The 27473-nt window shown below is 35.7% G+C and overlaps 1 protein-coding gene across 1 annotated transcript in view; it reads left to right on the top strand.

Annotated features, from left to right (window-relative positions):
• The first annotated feature begins 10174 nt into the window (after positions 1–10174).
• The window catches only part of LOC136029566 (protein C-ets-1-like), a 148012-nt gene continuing 130713 nt past the window's right edge, over positions 10175–27473 (top strand). Inside the window, exon 1 of the mRNA XM_065708055.1 lies at positions 10175–10303. The gene's annotated coding sequence lies outside the window, so the exon portion shown is untranslated. The remainder of the gene's footprint in view (positions 10304–27473) is intronic.

Here is a 27473-nt window from a genome sequence, read left to right as displayed (position 1 = left end):
CTGATAGCACATTCACACATTCAAGATCCAACAGAGTCAAAGAATATTACTAAGAAACTGTCTTACGAACAAGCCCAAATATTATCTGATAATATCCTCTAAAGTATTACTTAACAAGCAGGTGCACTTCAAATGTAACCAATTTCTAGTAATCGATTTTCTCGCCTGCATGTCAATCATTGCACTCATAGCAAAACACGCTATCCATTAAATCATTGTAGTAAAAGTGATTGGGAATTCTCCGTGCGTCGAATAGATTACAACATAGAAAGTATTACCCGAATAATAAGATTAGAAAGGTTTTCATAGCCCAACTGTCTATCGCTCCATTCCATTGGATGGGAATCTCTTTGGAATCTAAATGCGGACAAAATTTTGTGATTGTAAAAGCTCCCTGGGAAAAACATCGTGAAAGAAAATGAAATCTGAAAAGAACGCGTTGAAAGAAAATAAACATCTTGTAAGAAAAATAAAATCCTGAAGAAAAAATATTTTAAAGTATTATGTAACATCTTACATGTGAATCGTCATTACGTAGCATCCTAAGTTTTTACCACCAATGCATGACATCTGACATGTGCACCGCCAATACGTAACACCTGCATGTGCACCTTCATTATGTAACATTCCACATTTGCGCTGTCATTACGTAACACCCACGATTTTGTCCTCCTCATTTACAAGCAGGGGTTCCGCACGGGGTCCCTGACCTCTAAAACCTCACGCGAGATTGCATCATCCTTAGCACAGGTAAACATTCCCTACTACATGTCAAAGTACCTGCATCTATTTGCATAAATAAACAAACCCTATTATATAACAACCAAAAGTAAACACTCCCTATTACGTAGCGCACAGGTGTACTATACCGTTGCAGGTACGCTATAGTACTGCGTAAGACCCAGGTGCGTGTAATAACGACTTGAGGGGCTAGTAGCTTTAATGGTGCACCCCCTATGTTTGTGCCCGGACCCATCTTATGGAAACTACTAATGTTTGGGAACAAATTGTCCTTCATCAGTAAAATTCCGCCGACATATTTTACATTTTCTATTATAGCCAGGGCTATAGTCAGCAGTTTTTTTGGGGGCAGGGGATTAAAAAACTTTAATAAAATATATGTAAAATTTATTTAAATATATTTTTGTTACGTTCTTAGGATTCGGAGAAAAACTGCGGGAGGGGGGTCCAATGCCCTCCTTGCAGGATATACAACAACACAAAGCCGTACGAAATGGGATTGTCTCATCTTTTTCGTAGAGCCTATCATTCGTCATTCAGTCAGTCAAACGGGCAAATAAACTAACCTTCGACAATCCCTCATAACATCCCTCTAGCATACCATCCCTCTAGCATATCGACAATCCCTCTAGCATATCATCCTCAGTCATGAACGCTTCGAAGCATCCACGTTTAAAAGCACATTTGACCGCATTCATTACCACAGTTTTCAATATTCTAACCTTAGTCCGAAGATGTTCTTTCCTACACATCCAAATTTTCCAACTTTGAAAAAACACCTTGCACCTTTGTAATTCAATTTTGCACGTCCGGCTGCATCTATGACTTTTAATAATAATATCCAGATTGACAAAATGGCATATGTGGACTATCCCAGTGACAGCAAAGAATGATACGATGGAACTTTTTTGGAATATTGCTGGGTAATCGTGCTTGCAACAATAGCTACAAAAAAGAACAAGTCACGACCCGTAGTAACCAAAACTTGAAAGAAAAATGCGTTTAAAATTAAACTGTCTGTCGGAAAAAATTGCCATTTGTGGCTGATTCGAGATTGGTAACTATTATCTCGATTAGCCCCATTAGTAAAATGGTTTTTTTTTCGAACAAATTTACGGGAATTTGGAAAAATAGGCGGAAACTGTTCGTGAATATGGCGTCGAACCGAAAGGAAAAATACAGCAATGGAATCGCCATTGCCGAAACCCCCATACCCGAAGGCGAAGGCTTTTTCCTGTGAGTAATATATTTCTTGACAAAAGATACATATGTTACATTACCTTCTATACGAAGATTTAGTTTTTGTCAGCAATAGAATGACAGGAAGGAAACAATTTTTTCAACTGATGCTTATTTTATACACTCTCTTTTTATATATTACCGTATTTAAGTTTTACAGAACTTAAAGTACATCGTTGTTGCCCCATTAGGGGCAACCTAGTAATGAACGAATAACGGCCTATAGTAATGAACGAATAACGGCCTATAGTAATGAACGAATAACGGCCTATAGTAATGAAGGAATAACGGCCTATAGTAATGAACGAATAACGGCTTATAGTAATGAACGAATAACGGCCTATAGTAATGAACGAATAACGGCCTATAGTAATGAACGAATAACGGCCTATAGTAATGAACGAATAACGGCCTATAGTAATGAACGAATAACGGCCTATAGTAATGAACGAATAACGGCCTATAGTAATGAACGAATAACGGCCTATAGTAATGAACGAATAACGGCCTATAGTAATGAACGAATAACGGCCTATAGTAATGAACGAATAACGGCCTATAGTAATGAACGAATAACGGCCTATAGTAATGAAGGAATAACGGCCTATAGTAATGAACGAATAACGGCCTATAGTAATGAACGAATAACGGCCTATAGTAATGAACGAATAACGGCCTATAGTAATGAACGAATAACGGCCTATAGTAATGAACGAATAACGGCCTATAGTAATGAACGAATAACAGCCTATAGTAATGAACGAATAACGGCCTATAGTAATGAACGAATAACGGCCTATAGTTATGAACGAATAACGGCTTATAGTAATGAACGAATAACGGCCTATAGTAATGAACGAATAACGGCCTATAGTAAGTAGTAAGTAAGCATGAAGATACTAAATCCTCAAGGTCCAAACCGGCGGTGTTGATCTCCCTTTGGCGGCCCTTCAACCAGGAAGCGTAATGGGGGACTTGGGGTCAACCATCCTGTGCTTTCGCACATCCTTCCTACTTACCTTCCCCATACTTCTCCGGGTACCCATTTAGAGCTGGGTCGGCTCTGGCTCAGCTTACAGGGTCACGCCACTGACCCCCATCCCAAGCTAAATAACTGGCCATGCTAGGATTCAAACCCGTGCCATCGGACAAAAGATTTCCAATCCAGAGCACCAACCACTTAGCCAGGATGACTTACGGCCCATTGTAGCCAAATATTTGAAAACATTAAGTTAAAACTGTTTCTATCAAGGTAGGAAAAATTGCCATTTGAAGCTGATTGTGGAATGGTAATCATGACTTCGACTAATCTTAATGGTAAAAGTCCATGACGGAAATTCGAAATATAGCATGAAAAACCTCGAAAATAGTGTCGTATCAACATGAAAACTCTACTGTCAAAATGACAATTGTCGAAAAATCCATGAAGTGAAGTCATAGCCCCCCGGCTTGAACAACAAGGAAAATTACTTTTGTGCATGAGTAGAAGTGATGTTTCCTCTTTTTTCTCTTTAATTTGGTCTCATTTTTTTTTCTACACGGCTTGCGTATTGAAAATTTAAAGAGAAGCTTTGAAAAAAACAAAAAATCTATCAATCATGGCTGCAGCAGTTTAGTAAAAATCAAACATGAACACATTGCAAAAAAAAAAATAATAATATCATGTTTAAAAAACTTGCTATTGTGATAACTTTTGTAAATGATTCAGGAATGGTAACTACTGTTTCGATTAAGTTTAATAAAGAAGTGTTATTTTGAAAAGTACTTCACGAAAACTCGGAAAAGTAGCGTGTAATCAAACAGTTCGTGGTAACAAACTATAGTAAGGAGCGACCCGGCTCAATAGTAACCGAAACTCTAAAAAACAGAGTTTTGATACCAATAGTTACATCAAAAGAATCTCATTTTAATGCTGATTTTAAATATGTAAGTTTAATCAAGTTTAGTATTACCCATCAAAAGTTACGAGCCTGAGAAAATTTGTCTTATTTTAGAAAATAGGGGGAAACATCCCCTAAAAGTCATAGAATATTAACAAAAATCACACTATCAGATTCAGCGTATCAGAGAACCCTACTGTAGAAGTTTCAAGACAAAATCACGGATGCGTCTTTGTTTTTTTCCCAGGGGTGATCGTATCGACCCAGTTGTCCTAGAATGTCGCAAGAGGGCTCATTCTGACGGAAATTGTAAGTTCTAGTGCCCCTTCTAAGTGACCAAAAATTGGAGGGCACCTAGCCCCCCTCCCACGTACATTTTCCCTCAAAGTCAAATTTTCCCCTAAATATGTCTTTGGGGATGACTCCCCCAAGTCCACGGGGGAGGGGCTACAAGTTACGAACTTTGACCATTGTTTACATATAGCAATTGTTAACTATGAAGTGTACAGACAATTTCAAAGGGACTTTTTCGCGTTGGCGTGGGGGTGGGTCGTAGGGAGGAGGTTACTTGGGAGGATCTTTCCATGGAGGAATTTTTCACGAGGGAAGAGAATTTCCATGAAGGGAGCGAAGGATTTTCTAGCATTATTTAAAAAAAAACAATGAGAAAATAAATAAGTTTTTTTTTCAACTGGAAGTAATGAGCAGCATTAAAACTTAAAACGAACATAAGATATTACGTATATAAGGGGGTTCGTCTCCTCCACAATACCTTGTTCTTTACGCTAAAGTATTTTTAGTAATGTCAACTATTTATTCTACGGCCTTTGTGATTCAGGGGTTATTCTTAAAGAATTGAGACAAAATTCAAGCTTTAGTGTAAAGAACGAGGTATTGACGAGGGGGCGAACTCCCTCATATACGTAATAAAAATACACATATATAGAAATTCGTTACGTAAGTTAATTCGTAAGGTTGCATTTTTAAGCAATCAAAAATTAGAGGGGAACTAAACCTCCTTGCCCGCCGCTTTTTTTTTATCAAAATCGTCAGAGCAAAAGTATGTGAAAGTCATTTAGCCAAAAAAAAGAACAAAAAAAAACAAGATGTAAATTTCGTTTTGATTATACATGTGCGGTGAGCGAAAATCAAAATATGTATTAATTAAAAAACGTTCAGAAAGTAAATTAAAAAAAAACAAGTTTTTTAAACTGCAAGTAAGGAGCGATATTAAAACTTAAAACGAACAGAAACTATTCCGTATCCAAAAGGGTGGACCCCTCCTCAACACCTCGTTCTTTACGCTAAAGTTTTTTATTGCTTTAAAAAGTAGAGTTGAGAGAAAGAGTCAAACTTTAGTGTAAAGAGCCAGGCGTTGAGGAGGGGTCAACCCCTTTAATATACGGAATAATTTCTCTTCGTTTTAAGTTTTAATGTCGCTCCTTACTTGCAGTTTAAAAAACTTGTTTTTTTTATTTAATCCCTTGAAAAGGGCTTGGGGTCGAGACGCCAACATCGACAGTGGAATCGTCATGCCAAAAACCCCATGCAGGAGCCTTAGAGCCCTCCACCTTGAACAAAAAGGAAAATCACATTTTTGCACTGATAGCACTGATGTCTCCTCGTTTTTTCCTTTTTTTTTTTTTTTTTTTTTTTTTCTTCGCTGCTACCGGAGCACTGACACCATAGAGAGCTGCATAGAGGTTCGTTTAAAAGAAAATTGCTATACTTAGTGCATTTTGCAAGTACTAAACACGAAATGTTGAATAAATGCAATTTTTCGATAATAACTGCACCTTTATATACAATGATGTCCTATTGAGATGATGTCTTATTGGGTATAGTATTCTTAGTCCAGGTTGACCAGAACTCTTTGGCAGTAAGGGTTTCTTTTTCTCTTTTTTTCGACATTTGTTTTTGCGATTATTATTGCAGCGGTAGCTGCGACCTAGTGATCATTATTGTACTGGTAGCTCCAAACACAGTACAGATATCTAAACATCTGTACTGTGGCTGGTACATAGTAAAGTACAAATCACATCCCATAGTAGCCAAAAATTAAAAAGAAAAACGGGTGAAAAAACTGGAAAGTGAGAAAAAAAATGTGATTTCAGGAATGGCAACTATTACCTAAATTAACCTTATAGTAAAATGCTAAAAAAAAATCAGTAAAACAAATAGTAAAACAAATGTAAGGGAAAGTCTGAAACCCCTAAAAAAGATGTTTGATCGAAACAAAAAGTATAACATTGTAATCACCATGGCTGAGAACCATAATCAGGAAACTTACAGTCACCTGGGCTTAACAAATAAAGACAATCACTTTTTGCTTGGGTAGCAAAACGACTGTCCTCTTTTTATTTTTCTCCCCTCCGCTAACGGCGCGCTGGAACATGATACAGAGTTTTTTAATGACTTATTTTAAATGAAACTGCTGCATTTAAGTGCTTTTGTAATTAATAAAATACGATGCTAAAAAGGAAATCCATTTTTTGACAAAAAACTGAATCTAGTATACAAGATGATGAATGACGTCATAATCGTAGGTTACAAACGCAAATGACTTTATAGTGCCTTTATACGATAACGTTAGTTACAATGGCGTCGGTTTTTTTTTGAAAATCTGACAGATCAAGTCAGTGATTATAGTTACCAAGAAAAATTAAGAGATTAGCTAGGCTCTATCAAATGTACTTCCAAGGGTATCTTGGGTAACATCGATGGCAAAGTAGTTCGTTATTTACTTGTCCCTACCAAGAAGGAGCCGAAGACTTTTCTTGTGTGTAATTTATACTTTCAATAATCATGATTGTTTTATATGAGAATGATGTGACCCCCTACGTAAAACCATGACTACTAGAGAAAGCCTTTGGGTTTTTCTTAGCTGGACATATAAAAGAATTTACCTCAGTTGCAACCGACGTCATCATATAGTTTCACTATAGCACCTATGTATAGTTTTAACCTACGATGATGTCATACATCGTCATGTATATGAAAATGCAGCTTCATTTTTAATATTATGTGTCTTTTAATTACAATGCACCTAGATGTAACAATTCTCTTTAACACGAGCCATTAAACAGCTCTCCATGATCTTCCAGTATCCCATTAGCAATGGAGAAAAAATAATAAAGAAAAGACGAATCAGTAATACTCATGCAAAGAAGTGAGTTACCATTTTGTCCAAACCAGGGAATTAAAGTTCCATAGTCCCCTGAATAGGGTTTTCGGTCATGATGATTACAATGGTTGTACAATATTCAATCCGACGTCATTTTTTAGAGGTTTCAGGCTATTTTACGAAATGTCACTATAGGCCATGGTTCGTTGCTTTCTAGGCTGCAGTTGAACCTGCAGCCATGATTAGAACAAATTAACATAACTAAATTTGGCTAGAAAATAGCGCTTTAATATTATGACCAAACGAGATAATAGTTACCATTCCCAAGTAACAATAAGTGACAATTATTTTTCCTGACCAGTTTTTTTTGTTTTTTTTTTTTTTTAAAGAGTTTTATTTTTATTTTTTCGGTTACTATGGGACGCGGCTCACTCTTAACTTGGTTACAACTACCGCTGCGGCTAGGATTAAAGATTACTTTTTTTGTCGAAAATTGCTATATATTTTAAATACTATGTTTTATTGTACGAAAAAACATATAAATATTGCAAATTCCTTTCAAATTAGCCCTTAAGCCCTCTATTTTGTCCCATTTCCTCGCTAACGGTGAAGAAGAAAGTGTAAAAACGGGAACACATCAGTACTACCTATGCAAGAAAGTGATTTTCCTTGTTATTCAACCGAGGCAGTAAAGGCTTGTTGCTACAGATCACAAATCACAAAACAAAGAGTATGTTGTCACGTTGTCCCATGAAACAATTAAACAAAAAAAACAAGTTTTTTTAAATGAAAGTAAGGAGCGAGATTAAAACTTAAAACGAACAGAAACTACTCCGTATATGAAAGGGCTTTTCCTCCTCAACGCCCCGCTCTTTACGCTAAAGTCTCTCTTGACTCTTTCTCTTAACTCTACATTTTAAAACAGTAAAAAATTTTAGCGTAAAGAGAGGGGCGTTGAGGAGGAAAAGCCCCTTTCATATACGGAGTAATTTCTGTTCCTTTTAAGTTTTAATCTTGCTCCTTACTTTCATTTAAAAAACTTTTTTTTTGTTTAATTTCTGGACGTTTTTGAATTAATGCATGTTTTGATCTTGGCTCTCCGTACATAAATAATTAAAACGAAATTTGCACATTAATTTTTTGGGGCTAAATGGCTTTTTCATAGTTTTAATCGGAAGATTTTGAGAAAAAAGAGCGAGGGAGGAGGCCTAGTTGCCCTCCAATTTTTGATTACTTAAAAAGGCAAATATAACTTTTAATTTTTTACGAACATTTTCATAGGTAAAAAATATACGTAACTTACGAACTAACTTACGTAGCGAACTTCTATATTCGTAGGTTTTTACTGCGTATATGAGGGGGCTCACCCCTCGTCGCTACCTCGCTCTTTACACTAAAGCTTAAATTTTGTCCCAATTCCTTAAGAATGACCCCTAAATCGCAAAGGCCGTAGAATAAATAGTTGAAACTACTAAAATACTTTAGCGTAAAGAGCAAGGTATTACGAGGAAGTAAACCCCTCATATGCGTAATAATTTCTGTTCGTTTTAAGTTTTAATGCTGCTCCTCACTTTCAGTAGAAAAAACTATTCATATTTATTTTTCATTGTTTTTTTTTAAATAATGCTAGAAAATCCTACGCCCCTCTCCATTGAAAGTCTCTTCCCCCATGAGAAGTTCCTCCATGGAAAGATCCTCCCACGTAACCTCCCTCCTTCAACTCTCCCCCCAAACCAAAAAAATCCCCCTGAAAAAGTCTGTACACTTCTCAGTAGCCATTACTATATGTAAAAACAGGTCAAAGTTTGTAACTTGCAGCCCCTCCCACGGGGACTGCAGGGGAGTAAATCGTCCCAAAACACATAGTTATTAAGTTTTTCGACTAGGATGAATAGAATGGCTATATCAGAATTTTGATCCGGTGACTTTGGGGAAAAAATGAGCGTGGGAGGGGGCCTAGGTGCCCTCCAATTTTTTTGGTCACTTAAAAAGGGCACTAGAACTTTTAATTTCCGTTAGAATGAGCCCTTTTGCGACATTCTAGGACCACTGAATCGATACGATAACCCCTGGGAAAAAAAACAAAACAAAAAAACAAATAAACACGCATCCGTGATTTGTCATCTGGCAAAAAAAAATGCGAAATTCCACATTTTTGTAGATAGAAGCTTAACACTTCTACAACAGGGTTTTCTGATACGCTGAATCTGATGGTGTGATTTTCGTTAAGATCGTATGACTTTTATGGGGTGTTTTCCCCTATTTTCTAAAATGAGGCAAATTTTCTCAGGCTCGTAACTTCTGATGAGTACGACTAATCTTGATGAAACTTACATATTTAAAATCAGCATTAAAACGCGATTCTTTTGATTTAACTATTGTTATCAAAATAATTCCATTTTTTAGAGTTTCGGTTACTATTGAGCCGGGTCGCTCCTTACTACAGTTCGTTACCACGAACTGTTTGATTACCACTCAGAGGAGTGTCTTGAATCTTGGCAAAGCAATTCCCGAGATATCTCCCGGACTCCTTGCGAAAACAAAATCTCCAGATTTAGGACCCACGAATCCTGATTTGCACTGTAGACACATTCCGGGAAGTTTTAATCTATTGGTAAATGTATTTTCCAAGTTTGCGAAAATTCAGTGTTCTGGGTGGAGAGGTGGTGGTGATTACATAAAAATAAAACGTTCCAAAGCTTATTTTTTTGGTTTTAGCTTCATTTTTACCAATTTAGCTGTTGTACCGTCCCTCAAACAAAAATCGGAAGACATCCTCTGTTTCATATTCAGTTTCAAATTCAGTTTCACATTTTTATTATTATTATTATTATTATTATTATTATTATTATTATTATTATTATTATTATTATTATTAATATTATTATTGTTATTATTATTATGACAGGGTGGTTTTCTCTAGGGCAAGGAACAGGAGAATACTTGGTTAAATTTATTGATTTATGAGAGGTATGATCGTGACTGATTTTATGACCATTGAGTATTTATGTTTAAAAACGAAAATATTATGGTTCTTGGCATCCAGGAATGGACTGAGATGTTTTTAATTATGTGAGATTTATTTATTTTTGTTTTGTCAATAAACCCATCCAAAATTGAATCTGTTTTAGATACAGGAAATATCTTCTTTTGCAAAGTAGGCTACTCTGTTTGCGATGGCTGTGATGCTACCTCTCAAGTAGCCTCTAAGTTTGACTTCAGTTCTATCTCTGTGCCTGCAGCCTTGTCAGTCTTTCTCTTGTCGCTCACCCGTGTCACCTGCTAAAATTGACTGAAATCCTACGAGATTACACAAGATGTATGTAGTTTTATCCTGCTTTGATTTTATTTTAGATAAATAAGGAAAGGACGTAGGTTGTACTCTGTTGAAACCCCATTCAAACGATGTATAATCTTAAACCTCAAGGACAAAACTATTGCTTTTTTACGAAGTTGCTGAAAAGCACAACTAAAAATATAAAATTTTCTTAATGCATCGAGAAAAAATTGGAAAAAGTTATTTATTCAGGCTCACATCTCATAAAATGATTTTGCATCCCCTTCAGTATAGATTAAATAAAAGAAAACAGGTTTTTCAACTGAAGGTAAGGAGCGACATTAAAACTTATAACGAACAGAAATTATTCCGTATTCGAAAGGGGCTGTTCCCTCCTCACTGCCCCGCTCTTTACGCTAAAGTTTGACTCTTTCTCACAACTCTACTTTTTAAAACAATAAAAAACTTTAGCTTAAAGAGCGAGGCGTCGAGGAGGAGACAAACCCTTTCATATACGGAATGATTTCTGTTTGTTTCAAGTTTTAATGTCGCTCCTTACTTGCACTTAAAAAACTTGTTTTTTTTATTTAATTTCTGTGTGTTTTTTAATTAATGTATGTTTTGATTTTGGCTCACCGTAAATGAATAACTAAAACGAAATTTGCATATTAATTATTTTTGGCTAAATGGCTTTCTCATAGTTTTGATCGGACACATTTTGATAAAAAGGGACTGGGGAGGAGGCCTAGTTCCGCCTCAATTTTTGGTTACTTAAAAAGGTAACTATAACTTCTTTTTTTACGAAGGTTTTTATTAGTAATAAATACACGTAACTTACGAATTAACTTAAGTAATGAAATTCTATACTTGTATATTTTTATTACGTATATGAAGGGGTTTTCCCCCTCGTCAATACTTCACTTTTTACAATTAAGCTTCAGTTTGGTCCCAATTCCTTAAGAATAACCCCTGAATCACAACGGCCGTAGAATAAATAGTTGAAATTACTAAAAATACTTTAGCGTAAAGAGTGAGGTATTGTGGAGGAGACAAACACCCTTATATACGTAATAATTTCTGTTTGTTTTAGGTTCTCATGCTGCTCCTTACTTCCACCTGATTTTTTTTTTAATTTATTGTCTCATTGTTATTTTTCAAATAATGCTAGAAAATCCTGCGGCCCTTTCATAAAATTTTTTCCCTCATGATAAATTCCTCCATGGAAAGATCCTCCCATTTAACCCCCCTCCCCCCACTCCCTTTAACGTGGAAAAGTCCCCCTGAAAATGTCTGTACTCGTCCCAATAACCATTACTATATGCAAACAATGGTCAAAGTTTGTAATTTGCAGCCCCTCCTCCGGGCACTTTGGGGGATTAAGTTGTCCCGAAAGACATAATTATTAGGTTTTTCGACTATGCTGAGCAAAATTGCTATCTAAAAATTTCGATCCAGTGACTTCGGGAAAAAATGAGCGTGGGAAGGGTCTAGGTGCCCTTCGATTTTTTTGTCACTTAAAAAGGGCCCTAGAACTTTTAATTTCCGTTAAAATGAGCCCTCTCGCGAAATTCTAGGACCACTGGGTCGATACGACTACCCCTGGAAAAAAAAAACGAACAAAAAGAAAACAAATAAACACGCGTCCGTGATCTGTCTTCTGGGAAAAAATAAAAAACTCCACCTTTAGGGTTCTCTGATACGCTGAATCTGATGGTGTGATTTCGTTAAGACTCTTTGAAATTTAGAGGGTGTTTCCCCCTATTTTCTAAAATGAGGCGAATTTTCACAGGCTCGTAACTTTTGATGAGTACAACTAAACTTGATGAAGCTTATATATTTAGAATCAGCGTAGAATTGCGATTCTTTTGATTTATCTATTGGCATCAAAATTCCATTTTTTGGAGTTTCTGTTACTATTGAGCCGGGTCGCTCCTTACTACAGTTCGTTACCACGAACTGTTTGACTAAATGATCCTTGCCACATTCCTATTTTACGCATATACCATGTTAGAAAACTGTAAAGAAATACTTTCTAAAAATGCCTTATTATTTTTTTCTGTATCCCCAAGGTGTGTTTCCAGTCCCGGGTTGAAAAACCTTCGTCTAAATCCTCCTGTGACCAGTTTTTGGAAAGTCGAGACTAGAAGAATTTTTTATAACGTACGCAATTATAGGCCGACTAAAAACATGATTTTGAAGATATTTTGGCCGACATGTATGGTATTCCGTAATTGACATAGGGACAAGAAGAGTACACTACTCGATTCTTTTCTTATAAGGTAAGGTAAAGGATACGGCATTAGACTTTACAGTCCCTACCGGTGATGCTGATCTCCGTTTCTTGGCCCTTCAGCCAGGAAGTGCAATGGGGGTTGGGGGCCAGCCATCCTGTGCTTGCGCACACCCTGCCTGTTTACCTTCCCCAGATTTCTCCAGGTAACCATTTAGAGCTGGGTCGACTCTGGCTAAGCTTACAGAGTCACGCCACTGACCCCCGTCCCAACTGAAGAATTGGGTACACCGGGATTTGAACCCGCGTCCTCTCAGACAAAGGATCCCGAATCCAGCGCACCAACCAACTCGGCCAGGACGAGTTATACTATATGAAAAATATAATAAGTAGTTCCCTCGCTAATGTACCCCCCTCCTGATTATCCCATACATCGCTCAAGGAATATTTGGAAACCAAAAGAAAACACTAAAACAATGAAACTCTTACTTTATGATGCAAGGGATGCATCCACTAATCAGATTTATCATGTTTTCTTCCATTATTGTTCACTCTTAAAATCATTTCAAACAGTATTTTCGTAAATTATGCACTCAATTACACTCAGAGGTAAATTTCAGACTGAGAAGATAACCTATTTAATTTAGAATCTGTACCGTATGCCTACGCTGAAGTTATAGAAAAATATATTATTAAGGCTATATCCCTATGACATTTTTGGAATCTCGTACATACTGACCAAATAATCATCTACAATTAGTTTTTTTTTTGTCAATTTAAAAGATAAACATCTTTTGCGTTGTTTCGAGACACAACTACATCACTTTTGGAAGGGACACGGATCAAAGCCTCTCTCTAGCAGCACCAGCAGAGAGGGAGTTCTCGGGCCTCTGGCATCCCAACTTTGGAGGTTTTTTTTATTCTGCATGTAAAACCTCAAATTTTCTATACTTTACGAGTATTTTGCACATTAAGAAAAATTGCTGAAATATTAGAGTTATTGGAATTTTCCCGTATATTTTCCTACAATTTCACACAATTTGCCTGATTGGGCTGTTTTAAAGAAGCCCCCTCTAAACATTTATATGGTTTACGACTGGTAAGAGGTTCAGAGTACATATTCGAACATGAATTTTGTTTGGAGGGAACATAGAATCATAAAAAAATAGAATTATTTCCTACAATATATATATATATATATATATACATATATATATATATATATATATATATATATATATATATATATATATATATATATATACTAGCTGTTGGGGTGGCGCTTCGCGCCACCCCAACACCTAGTTGGTGGGGGCGCTTCGCGCCCCCCCCAAGCCCCCCCGCGCGCGTAAGTCGTTACGCGCCATAATAGTTACGCGCCATTGTAGTTGTGTCCCTATGTCCCACCTGTGAATATAGATATATATATATATATATATGGTTTTAACTACGTAAAACTTGCGAATATACAACATTCTTTGCTGTCCCATTGTCTTTGCATATAAATAGATTGTCAGGTTATCCCCCTGTTTCCCCCGGTGTCCCCGTTGTAGTTGTGTCCCTGTGTCCCGGTCGTCATTTATATTCCCTGTGTCCCGGGTCCCGGTCATCATTTGTATCCCGGTGTCCCGGTCTGTATATACATTCGTTTTTTAGTTTTGTTTTTCTCCTTTATTTTTTTCCTTTTTTTTTCTTTTTTAGCTTATTTAGATTTTTAGATTTTTTAGTTTTTTTTATTAGTTTTTAGTTTTTATTTCTTTTTAGTTTTTTTGTCCCGGTCGTCATTTATATCCCCCTGTTTCCCCCGGTGTCCCCGTTGTAGTTGTGTCCCTGTGTCCCGGTCGTTATTTATATTCCCTGTGTCCCGGTCGTCATTTGTATCCCGGTGTACCGGTCTGTATATACATTCGTTTTTTAGTTTTGTTTTTCTCCTTTATTTTTTTCCTTTTTTTTTCTTTTTTAGTTTATTTAGATTTTTAGATTTTTTAGTTTTTTTATTAGTTTTTAGTTTTTTTTTCTTTTTAGTTTTTTTGTAGTTTTTACCTTCTTTTTAGTTTTGTTAATTTTTTTTTTTACTTGTGTCCTGGTCGTCATTTATACTCCCTGTGTCCCGGTGCTTTGTTGATTGCTAATCGAACATTCCTTTTGTCCTGGTCGCTTTCTCTTTGAGTGTCGTCATTTATTTTTTTCTTTTTTAGTTCTTTTAGTTTTTACCTTTTTTAGTTTTTTTTTAGTTTTTAGTTTTTTTAGTTTTTTACCTTTTTTTAGTTTTTTTAGTTTTTTAGCTTTTTTATTTTTTTTATTAGTTTTTAGTTTTTTTGTAGTTTTTGCCTTTTTTTTAGTTTTTTGTCCTGGTCGCTTTTTCTTTGAGTGTCGTCATTTATTAGTTTTTTCCTTTTTTTTTTTAGTTTTTTATTGGTTTTTACCTTTATTTTAGCTTATTTTTCAGTTTTTTCCTTTTTTTTAGTTTTTTTTTATTTTTTATTTTTTTTAGTTTTTTACCTTTTTTTAGTTTTTTTAGTTTTTTTAGTTTTTTAGCTTTTTTACTTTTTTTTATTAGTTTTTAGTTTTTTTTTGTAGTTTTTGCCTTTTTTTAGTTTTTTCAGTTTTTTTTTTAGTTTTTTATTGGTTTTTACCTTTATAGTTTTTTTAGTTTTTTAGCTTTTTTATTTTTTTTATTAGTTTTTAGTTTTTTTTGTAGTTTTTGCCTTTTTTTAGTTTTTTCAGTTTTGACGTCACCTAATCCAGTTTTTTCAGGTGACGTCACCTGACACATCCATCCACACATCCATCCACACATCCACAGACAGACAACTTATTTTTATATATATAGATATATATATATATATATACATATATATATATATATATATATATATATATATATATATATATATATATATATATATACATATATATATATATATATATATATATATATATATATATATATATATATATATATATATATATATATATATATATATGTTCATCCCTCCCACAGGATTAATCCCTGATCAAACAGTTCGTGGTAACGAACTGTAGTAAGGAGCGATCCGGCTCAATAGTAACCAAAACTCTAAAAAATAGAATTTTAATATCAATAGCTACATCAAAAGAATCGCATTTTAATGCTGATTTTAAATGTATAATTTTCATCAAGTTTAGTCTTACCCATCAAAAGTTACGAGCCTGAGAAAATTTGCCTTATTTAGGAAAATAGGGGAAAACACCCCCTAAAAGTCGTAGGAACTTAACGAAAATGACACCATCAGATTCAGCGTCTCAGAGAACCCTACTGTAGAAGTTTCAAGCTCCTATCTACAAAAATGTGGAATTTTGTATTTTTTGCCAGAAGACAAATCACGAGTGCGTGTTTATTTGTTTTTTGTTTTTTTTTGTTTTTTTTTTTCCCAGGGGTCATCGTATCGACCAAGTGGTCCTAGAATGTCGCAAGAGGGCACATTCTAACGGAAATGAAAAGTTCTAGTGCCCTTTTTAAGTGACCAAAAAAATTGGAGGGCATCTAGGCCCCCTCCCACGCTCATTTTTTCCTAAAGTCAACGGATCAAAATTTTGAGATAGCCATTTTGTTCAGCATAGTCGAAAACCATAAAAACTATGTCTTTGGGATGACTTACTCCCCCACAGTCCCTGGAGGAGGGGCTACAAGTTACAAAATTTGACCAGTGCTTACATATAGTAATGGTTATTGGGAAGTGTGTAGGCGTTTTCAGCAGGATTTTTTGGTTGGGGGAGGGGTTGATAATAGGGGGATAGGCTGAGGGAGCTTTCCATCGAGGAATTTGTCATAGTAGAAGAAAATTTCCATGAAGGGAGCGCAGGATTTACTAGCATTATTAAAAAAAAAAACAATGAAAAAAGAAATATGAAAAAGTTTTTTTCAGCTGGAAGTAAAGAGCAGCATTAAAACTTAAAACGAACAGAAATTATTACCCATATGAGGAGCTCACCTCCTCCTAATACCCCACTCTTTACGCTAAAGTATTTTTAGTAATTTCAACTATTTATTTTACGGCTTTGATGATTCAGGGGTCATTCTTAATGAATTGGGACAAAATCTAAGCTTTAGTGTAAAGAGCGAGGTACTGACGAGGGGGCGAACCCCCTCATATATGTAATAAAAACATGAGAATACAAAACTTCTTTACGTAAGCTAATTTATAAGTTACGTATATCTTTTACTAAAAAAAAGATTCGTCAAAAATTGAAAGTTCTAGTTGCCTTTATCTTAATTAACCAAAAAATCGGAGGGCAACTAGGCTTCCTCCCCCACTCCTTTTTCTCAAAATCATTCAATCAAAATTATGAGAAAGTCATTTAGCAAAAAAAAAAAAATAATAAATATGCAAATTTCGTTTTAATTATTCCTCTGCGGAGAGCCAAAATCAAAACATGCATTGATTGAAAAACGTCCAGAAATTAAATAAAAAAAACAAGTTTTTTTTAACTGAAAGTAAGGAGCAAAATTAAAACTTAAAACGAACAGAAATTACTTCGTATATGAAAGGGGCTGCTTCCTCACCAACATCCCGCTCTTTACGCTAAAGTTTTTAAAAGAAGAGTTGAGAGAAAGAGTCAAACTTTAGCGTCAAGAGCGGGATTTTGGTGAGGAAGCAGCCCCTTTCATATACGAAGTAATTTCTGTTCGTTTTAAGTTTTAATTTTGCTCCTTACTTTCAGTTAAAAAAAAAACTTGTTTTTTTATTTAATTACTAACCTAGGGACGAGGAAGATTTCAGACTAAATAAAAGGTATTGTATCATTAAAATAAGTTAGTATTTCCTAGAATGGGAAAATTAAAAGGGTTTACTCAGTAACTGAATATGTCACTTTACCAGTAACAGAAAATTCGTTCAATTCACCAAACTAATCAGAAAATTGATTCAATAATCCCTAACGAGTTGTCTCAAGAGTCGTTTAACCACAGTTATTAACCAGTTCATTGATTCGCTATAGCCTATAATCCTAGGTCAACAAAATTTCCTCATAAATAAATGTGTGCACTTTTATTAGACACTCAAAAGTGAGACCATTTCATTGTTGTACCATTGCAGTTGAATTTAATGAGCGTTATTTATGTGCAGTCTTGTGCTAAAAGGGTATATCCCTGGCAACAGGGGAAGTATACTATCCAAATTTCCTTTCTAATTTTTGAACTTGGAAAGGAATATTTGCTTAATTTACCATCAGTAGGTACATATATAGGGCGAGAAGGCTTCTGGAAATTTTCGAGATAAGCATAAATTCTCCTTTTATTTTTTTTTGCATAAAATTTGCTAACTTGTTAGTGTATTTTTTTTAAGTCGGGCGCTTTTAGATTGTCACCCCTCCTACAGCAAAATCAAAGTCATGTGTATGTGCCTGCCTTATATATGTATTTGTTTGATAGAGCTCTATTTAGCATTGGACATTGTTTATAGTAAATACCAGAGTAAATATTATTGGTAAATACCGAAGATCCTGGGAATTCCTTCCACAAATGATTGCTGCATTATAGTGAAAGCAGGCAATGCTTCATCTTTAAATTTGGCAGATAAATATCTTATGTATCTCTTGGCCATTAGCTAAAAAAAAAAAGTCCAGTCCAGTCTCACAGGTACAAGTTTCTCATTGTTAAAGCGTTTTAAAGCATTCACCAAAGCCGAATTTCAAAAACAAATACTGCTTTTGTAAAGAATTTCCCTAGTGTCCATCAGAGTTTAACCGGCTAATTCCCTTCCTGGCCTTTCAAATGTACTGAATTCGTAAGAGTATAGTCAGAACAAGACCTCTGGTGCTAAGGTTAAGCGGGGCGTTGTAGTAACAGTGACCAATTGGTTGCATCCAAGGACTATCACATGCAGCCCTGTTTCTAGGGAAAAGTTTCCCTGGAAAATTTCATGCAAAAGTTCTAGTGAAAAGAAGCCCTGTTTCTATATTTGATTTCGTTTTACCGTGGAATTAGACAGCTGTAGAAACAAGTTTTATGTGCACGAAGTAACAAGAAAGACTCCGGAATCACTGAAGACTACCTTTTATGCATCTTTATATATGCAATTTTCCCATTTTATCGCGCATACGTGGGCCCTGAAAGATTCCCTGCGTAGAGCGAAGTTCAGAATATTTCATGGCGCTTGCTTATGGCTACAAATCCTGTATCAAGCAGTTCTTGGTAACAAACAGTAAGTAAGGAGTGACGCGGCTCAAAAATAGCCAAAACTCTAACAAAACAAAATTTTGCTACCAATAGATACATCAAAAGAATCAAATTTTATGCTGATTTCAAATATATATTTTTCATTAAGTTTAGTAATACCTCTCAAAGGTTACGAGCCTGAGAAAATTTACCCTATTGTCAAAAAAGGGGGAAACACCCCTAACAGTATGGAATCTTAATGAAAATCATATCATCAGATTTAGCATATTAGAGAACCTTATTTTAGAGGTTTCTAGCTTATATTTGCAAAAATGTGGAATTTTGTCTTTTTTGCCAGAACAAAGATCACGGATGTGTGTTAATTTGTTTTTTTCCCCAGAGATGGTCGTATCGACCCAGTGGTCCTACGATATTGTGAGAGGGTTTATTCAAACGGAGATTAAATGTTCTAGTGCCATTTTCAAGTGACCAAAAAGACTGGAGGGTAACTAGCCCCCCTCCCCCATTATTTTCCACCAAATCGTCCCATTAAAATTTGATATAGCCATTTTGTTCATCATAGTTGAAAGGCCCAATAATTATGTCTTTGAATATAACATGACCCCTTCAGAGCCCCAAGGGAAAGGTCTTTAAGTTGTAAAAATTGTCCATTGTTTACGCATAGATTTGTTGTTGGGAAGCATGCATATATTTTAGGGTGGGAAGACTTATTTTCTCCTCTTTTTGTTTCACAGGGGAACTTTCCATGGGGAAGAAAGTTTCCAGGGGCTAAACTTTTAAGAGGAAATTATACTTTGGGAGAATTTGTCAGAGTTTCTATATAAAATTATTTTTATATTTGTTGCTTTCTCTGTTCTGTCTCAATTTTCCGCGTGGAGTTGTTAAGGATGATTGTCCTATGTAAATTTTCACCGGGATTGAATTGTCTAGAGTATATATCCATGGGGAGGGTGTTTTTCCGTGGAAGTGGGGCCAGATTTCCTGGGATTATTTAAAAAAGGATCAGAAATTAAATAAAAAAAAGAAGTTTTTTCAATTGTGAGTAAGGTTTAGTAAGGTAAAGTGAGGTAAGGTAAAGCGCCACTAACAAAGTGAACCAAGCTAAACTTCCTGTCATAAAATACTCTGAATCCATAACACGTGAAGCTTTCATAAGAATATCCGCTTTAGAATTCACGCTTATCCTCATAGCTTTTATCCTAATAGCCTTTAAAAATTATGACAGATAGCAAGGGCCTCCTTTATGGTTAATTGACTTCAATAACTCACTTCAGTTATTTTTTGGGGATTGAAGAAAGAACTTGGATCATTTTTAACATCGAACTCTCAAATTGTTGGCCGAATATCGGCCGATTTGCAAAACACTACATCTGATGCTCCAAGTTTCATGATTAATTTAAATATGGAATTCTTGAAAAATTTTGTGAAAAGTTAGGCCTAATAATTAGTCGTATAAGTTATTCTATTGGTGGTGAATAATTTAATTAACATCTCCCCTCTAATTCTAAAAATCTGACCTATCAGTAACGTTTTAAATCTTCCCCACCTTCCCATATTTCCAATTCTAATCATTCTGTTGCTTAAAAAATCACAAGAATAACATTTTGTATGGGAGAGGTCAACCCTCTCCATCATCCGTTACACTTTTTTTTTCACCACACGTCATCACACTCGGGCAGGATATACCAAACTCTGCAAAACTTCACGGTAGAACCCAGTTCATCGCCCCACTCTTTACGCTAAAGTTTGACTCTTTCTCACAGCTCTACTTTTTAAAGCAATACAAAACTTTTGCGTAAAGAGCGGGGCGTTGAGGAGGGACATCCATCCTCAAAGGGGGGAGGGACTTTCCCTCTCATATACGGAATAATTTCAGTTCGTTTTAAGTTTTAATGTTGCTCCTTATTTTCAGTTAAAAAGACTTGTTTTTACGCTAAAGTTTGACACTTTCTCACAACCCTACTTTTTAAAACAATACAAAACTTTTGCGTAAAGAGCGGGGCGTTGAGGAGGGGACATCCCCTTTCATATACGGAATAAGTTCTGTTCGTTTTAAGTTTTAATGTCGCTCCTTACTTTCAGTTAAAAAGACTTGTTTTTTTATATTTAATTTAAGCAAGAAACGGATTACAGGGCCATTTTTAATTTTGCCCTAATTCCTTAAGAACGACTCCTGAGACGCAAGTTTCGTTCCTGAGACAACAATAAAAAGTTTTTTTTTCAAGAAGCTTTTGAGTCAAAAGTATTAAAAAACTTAAGCGTAAAGAGCGACGTGTTGAGGAGGAGACAAACTTCTTCTGTTCGTTCTGAATTTTAATGCTGCTCCTTACTTTCAGTTGAAAAAAACTTGTTTTTTTATTAAACATACGATAGGATTGGGCTCAAACTACTTAAGGATACAACTAAAACTCTGTCGGCTAATCTATATTAGATTCACCTAAGACCGAATAAACGAGATTGCCTGGAAATCACCTCGTGATTTCCAGAGTTAACAAGAATTTCCAGAGTTAACTCACTGAGTGCGTATCGAGACCATCCATGAGGATGGACCTTCCCTCGATCGAGCTCATATATTCGAAATTATAGCTTTAGCTGTTTGTCGGGATGGGCAGAATGATTTTCCCCTCCCCAACCAGTAATTAAGCTACTAGAAAGGAATTTTAACCCCTTCTAAGGTGTTGCATCAGTTACAGGTCTTAAAATGGTAAATTACGAACCTTGCTCTTAATTACCTCATTGTTTGGTTAGGATGTCCTCTTAAGGTGGATATGCTAATGACAGCAATTTAGAGACCTCAATTCTTCCATCCTCACAGAGGTTTAGTCAATTCCGGCACAACACAAAAGGCAGATCTAGGACATTAACAGCTCCTTCCAACGAAGCTTGCATGAGATCCGACAGCGCATTTAGTGGATGCCTGAACACTACGATTTAAGTGCTCCTTACCCCGTCCCTCCTGAGCGGTTAGAATATTCCTAACTACAGATAGGCACAACTAGCAAACTATCTATTGACCCTCATCAAGTTTTGTCAGTGTCAATAAATTTCTGTTGGCAGATAGCAGGCCACCAAAAGCTTACCTTTTGAGGCCAGTTATCTTTTACTTTCCACATAGTTCTGCTGAAGCCTTTCTGGTAGTTGTTCTAAGGATAGTTACTTAGATCACACATCACTCATTTCTCCTCACAGGTATAGTATAAGGTCGAGATTTAGGCAAATTGAACCTAGAACACTGAATCTTACTTACCACCAACTTTTAATTATATCTAACTAGCTGTTGGGGTGGCGCTTCGCGCCACCCCAACACCTAGTTGGTGGGGGCGCTTCGCAACCCCCCCTCCAAGCCCCCCCGCGCGCGTAAGTCGTTACGCGCCATATTAGTTACGCGCCATTGTAGTTGTGTCCCTATGTCCCACCTGTGATATATATATATATATATATATATATATATATATATATATATATATATATATATATATATATATATATATATATATATATATATATATATATATATATATATATATATATATATATATATATGTTTTTAACTACGTAAAACTTGCGAATATACAACATTCTTTGCTGTCCCATTGTCTGTGCATATAAATAGATTGTCAGGTTTACCGACTCTTGAACATGCAACATATAATGGTCAATGGGAAAACAATCCGTATTCAGATCTATACCTCATGATTCTAATGATTGCCCTTGAGCTTTGTTGATGGTGATTGCTAATCGACCATTCCCTGAGTAGCCATCGTCATTTATATATCCCCCTGTGCACCCCGGCATCCCCTTTGTAGTTATGTCCCTGTGTCCCGGTCGTCATTTATATTCCCTGTGTCCCGGTCGTCATTTGTGTCCCGGTGTCCCAGTCTCTGATTTCTCTTTGAGTGTCCCGGGCGTCATTTATATTCCTTGTGTCCCGGTGTCCCGGTCGTCATTTATATCCCCCTGTGCCCCCCGGCGTCCCCGTTGTAGTTGTGTCATTTATATTCCCTGTGTCCCGGTCGTCATCCCGGTATACATTCGTTTTTGAATTGGTATATGATGAAATAAATTTTTAATTTTTTCCCTTTTTTTCCTTTTAGTTTTTTTTATTGGTTTTGACCTTTTTTTAGGTTTTTTTAGTTTTTTTCTTTTTTCTTTTTAGTTTTTTTTGAAGTTTTTATCTTTTTAGTTTTTTTATTTTTATTTATATTTTTTTAGTTTTCTTTTTCTCCTTTATTTTTCAGTTTTTTTCCTTTTTTTAGTTTTTTTTTTCTTTTTAGTTCTTTTAGTTTTTACCTTTTTTAGTTTTTTTTAGTTTTTTAGATGAAAATTTTTTAGTTTTATTCCTTTTTTTCTTTTCAGTTTTTTATTGGTTTTTACCTTTTTTTTAGCTTTTTTAGTTTTTTTTCGTTTTTTCTTTTTACTTTTTTTTTTAGTTTTTATCTTTTTTTATTTTTTTTTTATTTTTATTCTTAATTTTTTTTTATTAGTTTTTAGTTTTTTTTGTAGTTTTTGCCTTTTTTAGTTTTTTCAGTTTTTTTTTTAGTTTTTAGATTTTTACCTTTTTTAGCCTAACCAGGATTTGAACCTGGGACCTTCATTCTCCGTTCTGACACCCTCTCTCACCGAGTGACTACTCCAGCATGTTCATTTTGGTGTTTTAAATGGTATGTTATTAACCAAATTAATGTGTTATACAATATACTAAGAATCGTCATAACAAAAATGACGACAACTAATTTCATGACGTCAGTCAACACAGAAATTAAGTTCTGAAATTAAGTCATGAAATTAGTTGCCGTCATTTTTGCTTTGACGGTGACGTCATTCAAGTTATATAAAACATATGTTCACGTAGAAATCTATTAATGTTTAAGTTTACAATGACTGATGAAGATGCTCAAAGAGTCTATGCCAAAAAACTTGCTGCTGATAGAGAAAGTCAGAAAAGAAAGCGTGCCGAGGAACTATCAGCAGCAAGTTTTTTGGCATAGACTCTTTGAGCATCTTCATCAGTCATTGTAAACTTAAACATTAATAGATTTATACGTGAACATATGTCTTATATAACTTGAATGACGTCACCGTCAAAGCAAAAATGACGACAACTAATTTCATGACGTCAGCCGACACAGAAATATGACGTCACCTGACAACTAATTTCATGACGTCAGCCGACACAGAAACATGACGTCACCTGATCCACAGATCCACAGACAGACAACTTATTTGTATATATATAGATAGATAGATAGATTACTCATCCTTGTATATGTCGTGATGAAAAGAGTAGAGCCATGCCACCCCCTCCCGCCAACGCAAAAAAGCTGGATCAGGTGTAGACGCCCAAAGGACCATAACTAGTAAATTTACTCTTACTCATCACAAAGGTAGGCTGAGGCCCGACAGCCCATTCTGGAAAATCTCACAGTGACGGCAATTTTTGGACCCCTTCTCCAATTCGCAGTTTAAGTTGTGTTTAGACAACCAAAAGGCACAGTAACACAGTATTTCTTACCTTTTACAAAGTTTAGTTGGCATTTGACATCCCATTCTGAAAAATGTCTTGGGACCGAAAATTAGAAACCCTCTCCTCCCCAAAAGAGGAGGGAATCCGCCGAAGACTCTAAAAAGGCAGACTAGCATCAAAGTCACTTCTGATTAAGTTCCTTTGAGATTTGACTGCTGCTCTGTTATATTTCCCGACGACAACAATTAAGAAATCCTAACCTACTTCCCCCCGAAAAGGTCTGATTGTGATTGGATACCTAAAAGGCCAAGCTATAGCATCAGATTTTACTTCTAACCAAGTTTCGTCAGGATTCAATGTCACTTTCTTGTCAATATTTTGATGACATCGATTTACATCGTTTAATTAGGCCCCATATTCTTGAAAAGGGAACTAGGGTATTAGCCGTCACTTCCGTGATTGCTTCAGGAGATGTTGCTATTACAAAAATCTAGGGGCCCCTTCTTCCTTTTCAGATGGAGCATGGACTGGGTAGGAACCCCGGATAGCACATACAGGACACTCGCTGCTACTTATAATCAAATTTGGTTTAGGATAGATAACATCTATGGTAGCCGTTGCCATAAAAGAAAAATTAGAGATTGGGTCTTGGCCCTCCTCCCTACAAAAAGACATAACGTAAAAATTAACCCTCAATTTCAAAGGGATTTGCTGAAACCTGGCATCCTGCTACGGTATATGGTTCTAGGTGTTTTCTACACCCTGGAGTGTACCCCCTCGGAAAATAAACCCTGGGGAAAGTACCCCCACCCCCCAAAAATAGACCCTGAGGAAAATACCAGTAGTATCACCTCTATGGTTTTAACAACACACATACCCTTGGATTCCACTATATCCCTATCCCTGATTTTAAAAACATCTATATCCCAGCTTTTAACAACATCCCTATCCCTAATTTTAACAACATCCCTATCCCTGCTCTCAACAACATCCCTATGCCTAGATTTCACAACATTCCGATCCCTGGGTTCCACGGTAGCCCTATCCCGTTATTCCAAAGACAGCTAGCAGGTGCATACTATGTCATAGGAAATGCTTACTTTTCCTTTGTTACATCATAGAGAATGTTTTCTAAATGACGAATGTGTTAATTCTTTAAAAAACCTACGAGAGGTCCCACCAAACCAGGATTTCTAAGATTGTTACATAGTAGAGAGTCCTTAAAAGACCTTCAAGGTCCCCGCTAAACCAGGATTTCTTTAGTTTTTACCTAATAGTTTCTTTAAAAAACCTATGAGGACCAGGGCTTGTTTACTTCAGGACTTCTAAGATTGTTACGTAATAGAGTCCTTAAAAACCTATAGGGACTTTGCACACCAGGATTTCTAAGATTGTTCTTTAAAAAACCTCTAGGGCTTGTTTACTTCAAAATTTCTAAGATTGTCGCATAATAGAAAATTCTTAAAAACCTTCAGGGGGCTCGCTAAATCAAGATTTCCTAGGGTTTTACCTAATAGTTTCTTTAAAAAAGAACTGCCCGAAATCAGGGTTACGGTAGTTGTTCTTTAAGAAATCTTCAGGGGCTTCTTTACACCCTGGATTTCTTTGAATGTTCTTTAAAAAAGCTTCAGGCCTCTCATTAAGGTCTTGATTTCCTTTTGAAAACCATCAGGGGGACACCCCCTCAAGTAAGGGCATAGTGCTTATACGATCCATATATATCCATGCTTACCAGCAATTTCGTGCTACCAAAGTCTCCACGGTTTTCCATACGGAGAACTGTTATTGAGACTTTTGATTTTATGGAACAAAGCCTTTCCCGTTATTTCCCAGAAAAAAGGAGCATCAGCTGCTACTATTCTATCGGGGAATCAAGGAATTCCATTGTCCCTGGAGGTATAAAAATGGCTATTAGATCTATTAACAAAGATACAATTGCCGACGATGAAAATTAATTTTGCTTCAAAATGTCCTTCGACGTGTCGATAAGTATAACCCTACCGTGAAAAACCGCTCATTGTCAATTTCTTTGATCAACCTCCAACTTCTGAAAATTCTGAAACTATGAAAATGCCAAAACAAGAATATTGATCTAAAGTTACATCAAATACTGCAGACTTAATGCGTCGTTTGTATCGTGAGTAAAGTAAAAGACTCTTAACTGATCTTGCCGAAGATGAACATGTGCAAGTTTACGACAGAACAAATGAAGTTATAATCCATGGCAAGAGTTAAAATTTAATTTACTTGGTATTAGATTTGATTACAAATCGCATAAGACTTAATTTGTCTTTAGTTTCGTTTCGTATAAGACGTAATTTGTATTAAGTTTCAAAGTCCTCAAACTTCCCAAAAGTCTTATTGGGAATAAACACTTTTTCAAACGATTAAGGGAATTTGGAGAAATACCAAGTGGGTATTTAAGAGGTGGGATGGGTATTTAAAAGGTGGGTATTTAAAAGGTAGGGTATACCAAGTGGGATGATTTAAAAGGTATTAAACGAAAGTGTCTTTCCACCACATTTAGTATGTAAAAGAGTAGTAGACACTTCCCACCACGTTTACGTTCGAAACGGCACAAGTTTTGAAACGTGTCTATGAGTCATGAATACTCCCCTAATGAAATTGAAAAGAATTTGGCGACAGAGTATTTACAGAATGAACCCAGCTACACTCTCTATCGAAATCAAGGAGTACACGGTAATAATTATCGAGAAACTAAAGCCTTTTTGCCCTTGCATAGATTACAAGCATATCTTTTGAATCTAGACGAGATTCAAAGACTTCGTAATAGGCCATAAAAGCATACTTTACTACAAGTACAAGTATACTTGCAATCTGTGTTTTTAGTCACTATGCATATGCTATTACATTGCGTTCAAAGAGAGGCGATGAAGTTGCTTGTGCACTTTAATTTATCTTTGAACTAATTAACTGAAGATTAATCTATCTTGTTTATATATTCATATAAACAAATTCACCGAGGTAGTGAATTTGTTGATTCAGATACAAAAAAAGTGTTATTGAAATGTAATACAATACTCTATCATAGTGATATTCTGATAAAGACTACATTGGCTGAACGTTTGATAAGAACAATGCGACTTCTAATTTCAAGAACTTGTACATTGAAAAGTACTGCTGCTTTTATTCAAGATTTAGATAAAATCATATTGGTTTACAATCAACGCTGTCAAATCATCGCTGTCAATCGATCGCCCCACTGATCGCTGTCAAAGCATAGTCCACTAGAAGTACATCACAGTAATACTACACTTGACATCTTTTCTTAAACAATATTCCAATAAAAAATGTTGTGAAGAGAAATTTTATTGCTGGTATTACAGTTTGAATCAAT

This window comes from Artemia franciscana, chromosome 7 (assembly GCF_032884065.1).
Source record: "Artemia franciscana chromosome 7, ASM3288406v1, whole genome shotgun sequence".
NCBI classification, from domain to species: Eukaryota; Metazoa; Arthropoda; class Branchiopoda; order Anostraca; family Artemiidae; genus Artemia; species Artemia franciscana.
The sequence above is the reverse complement of the archived record's forward strand: the minus strand, read 5'-3'. Positions and strand labels throughout refer to the sequence as shown.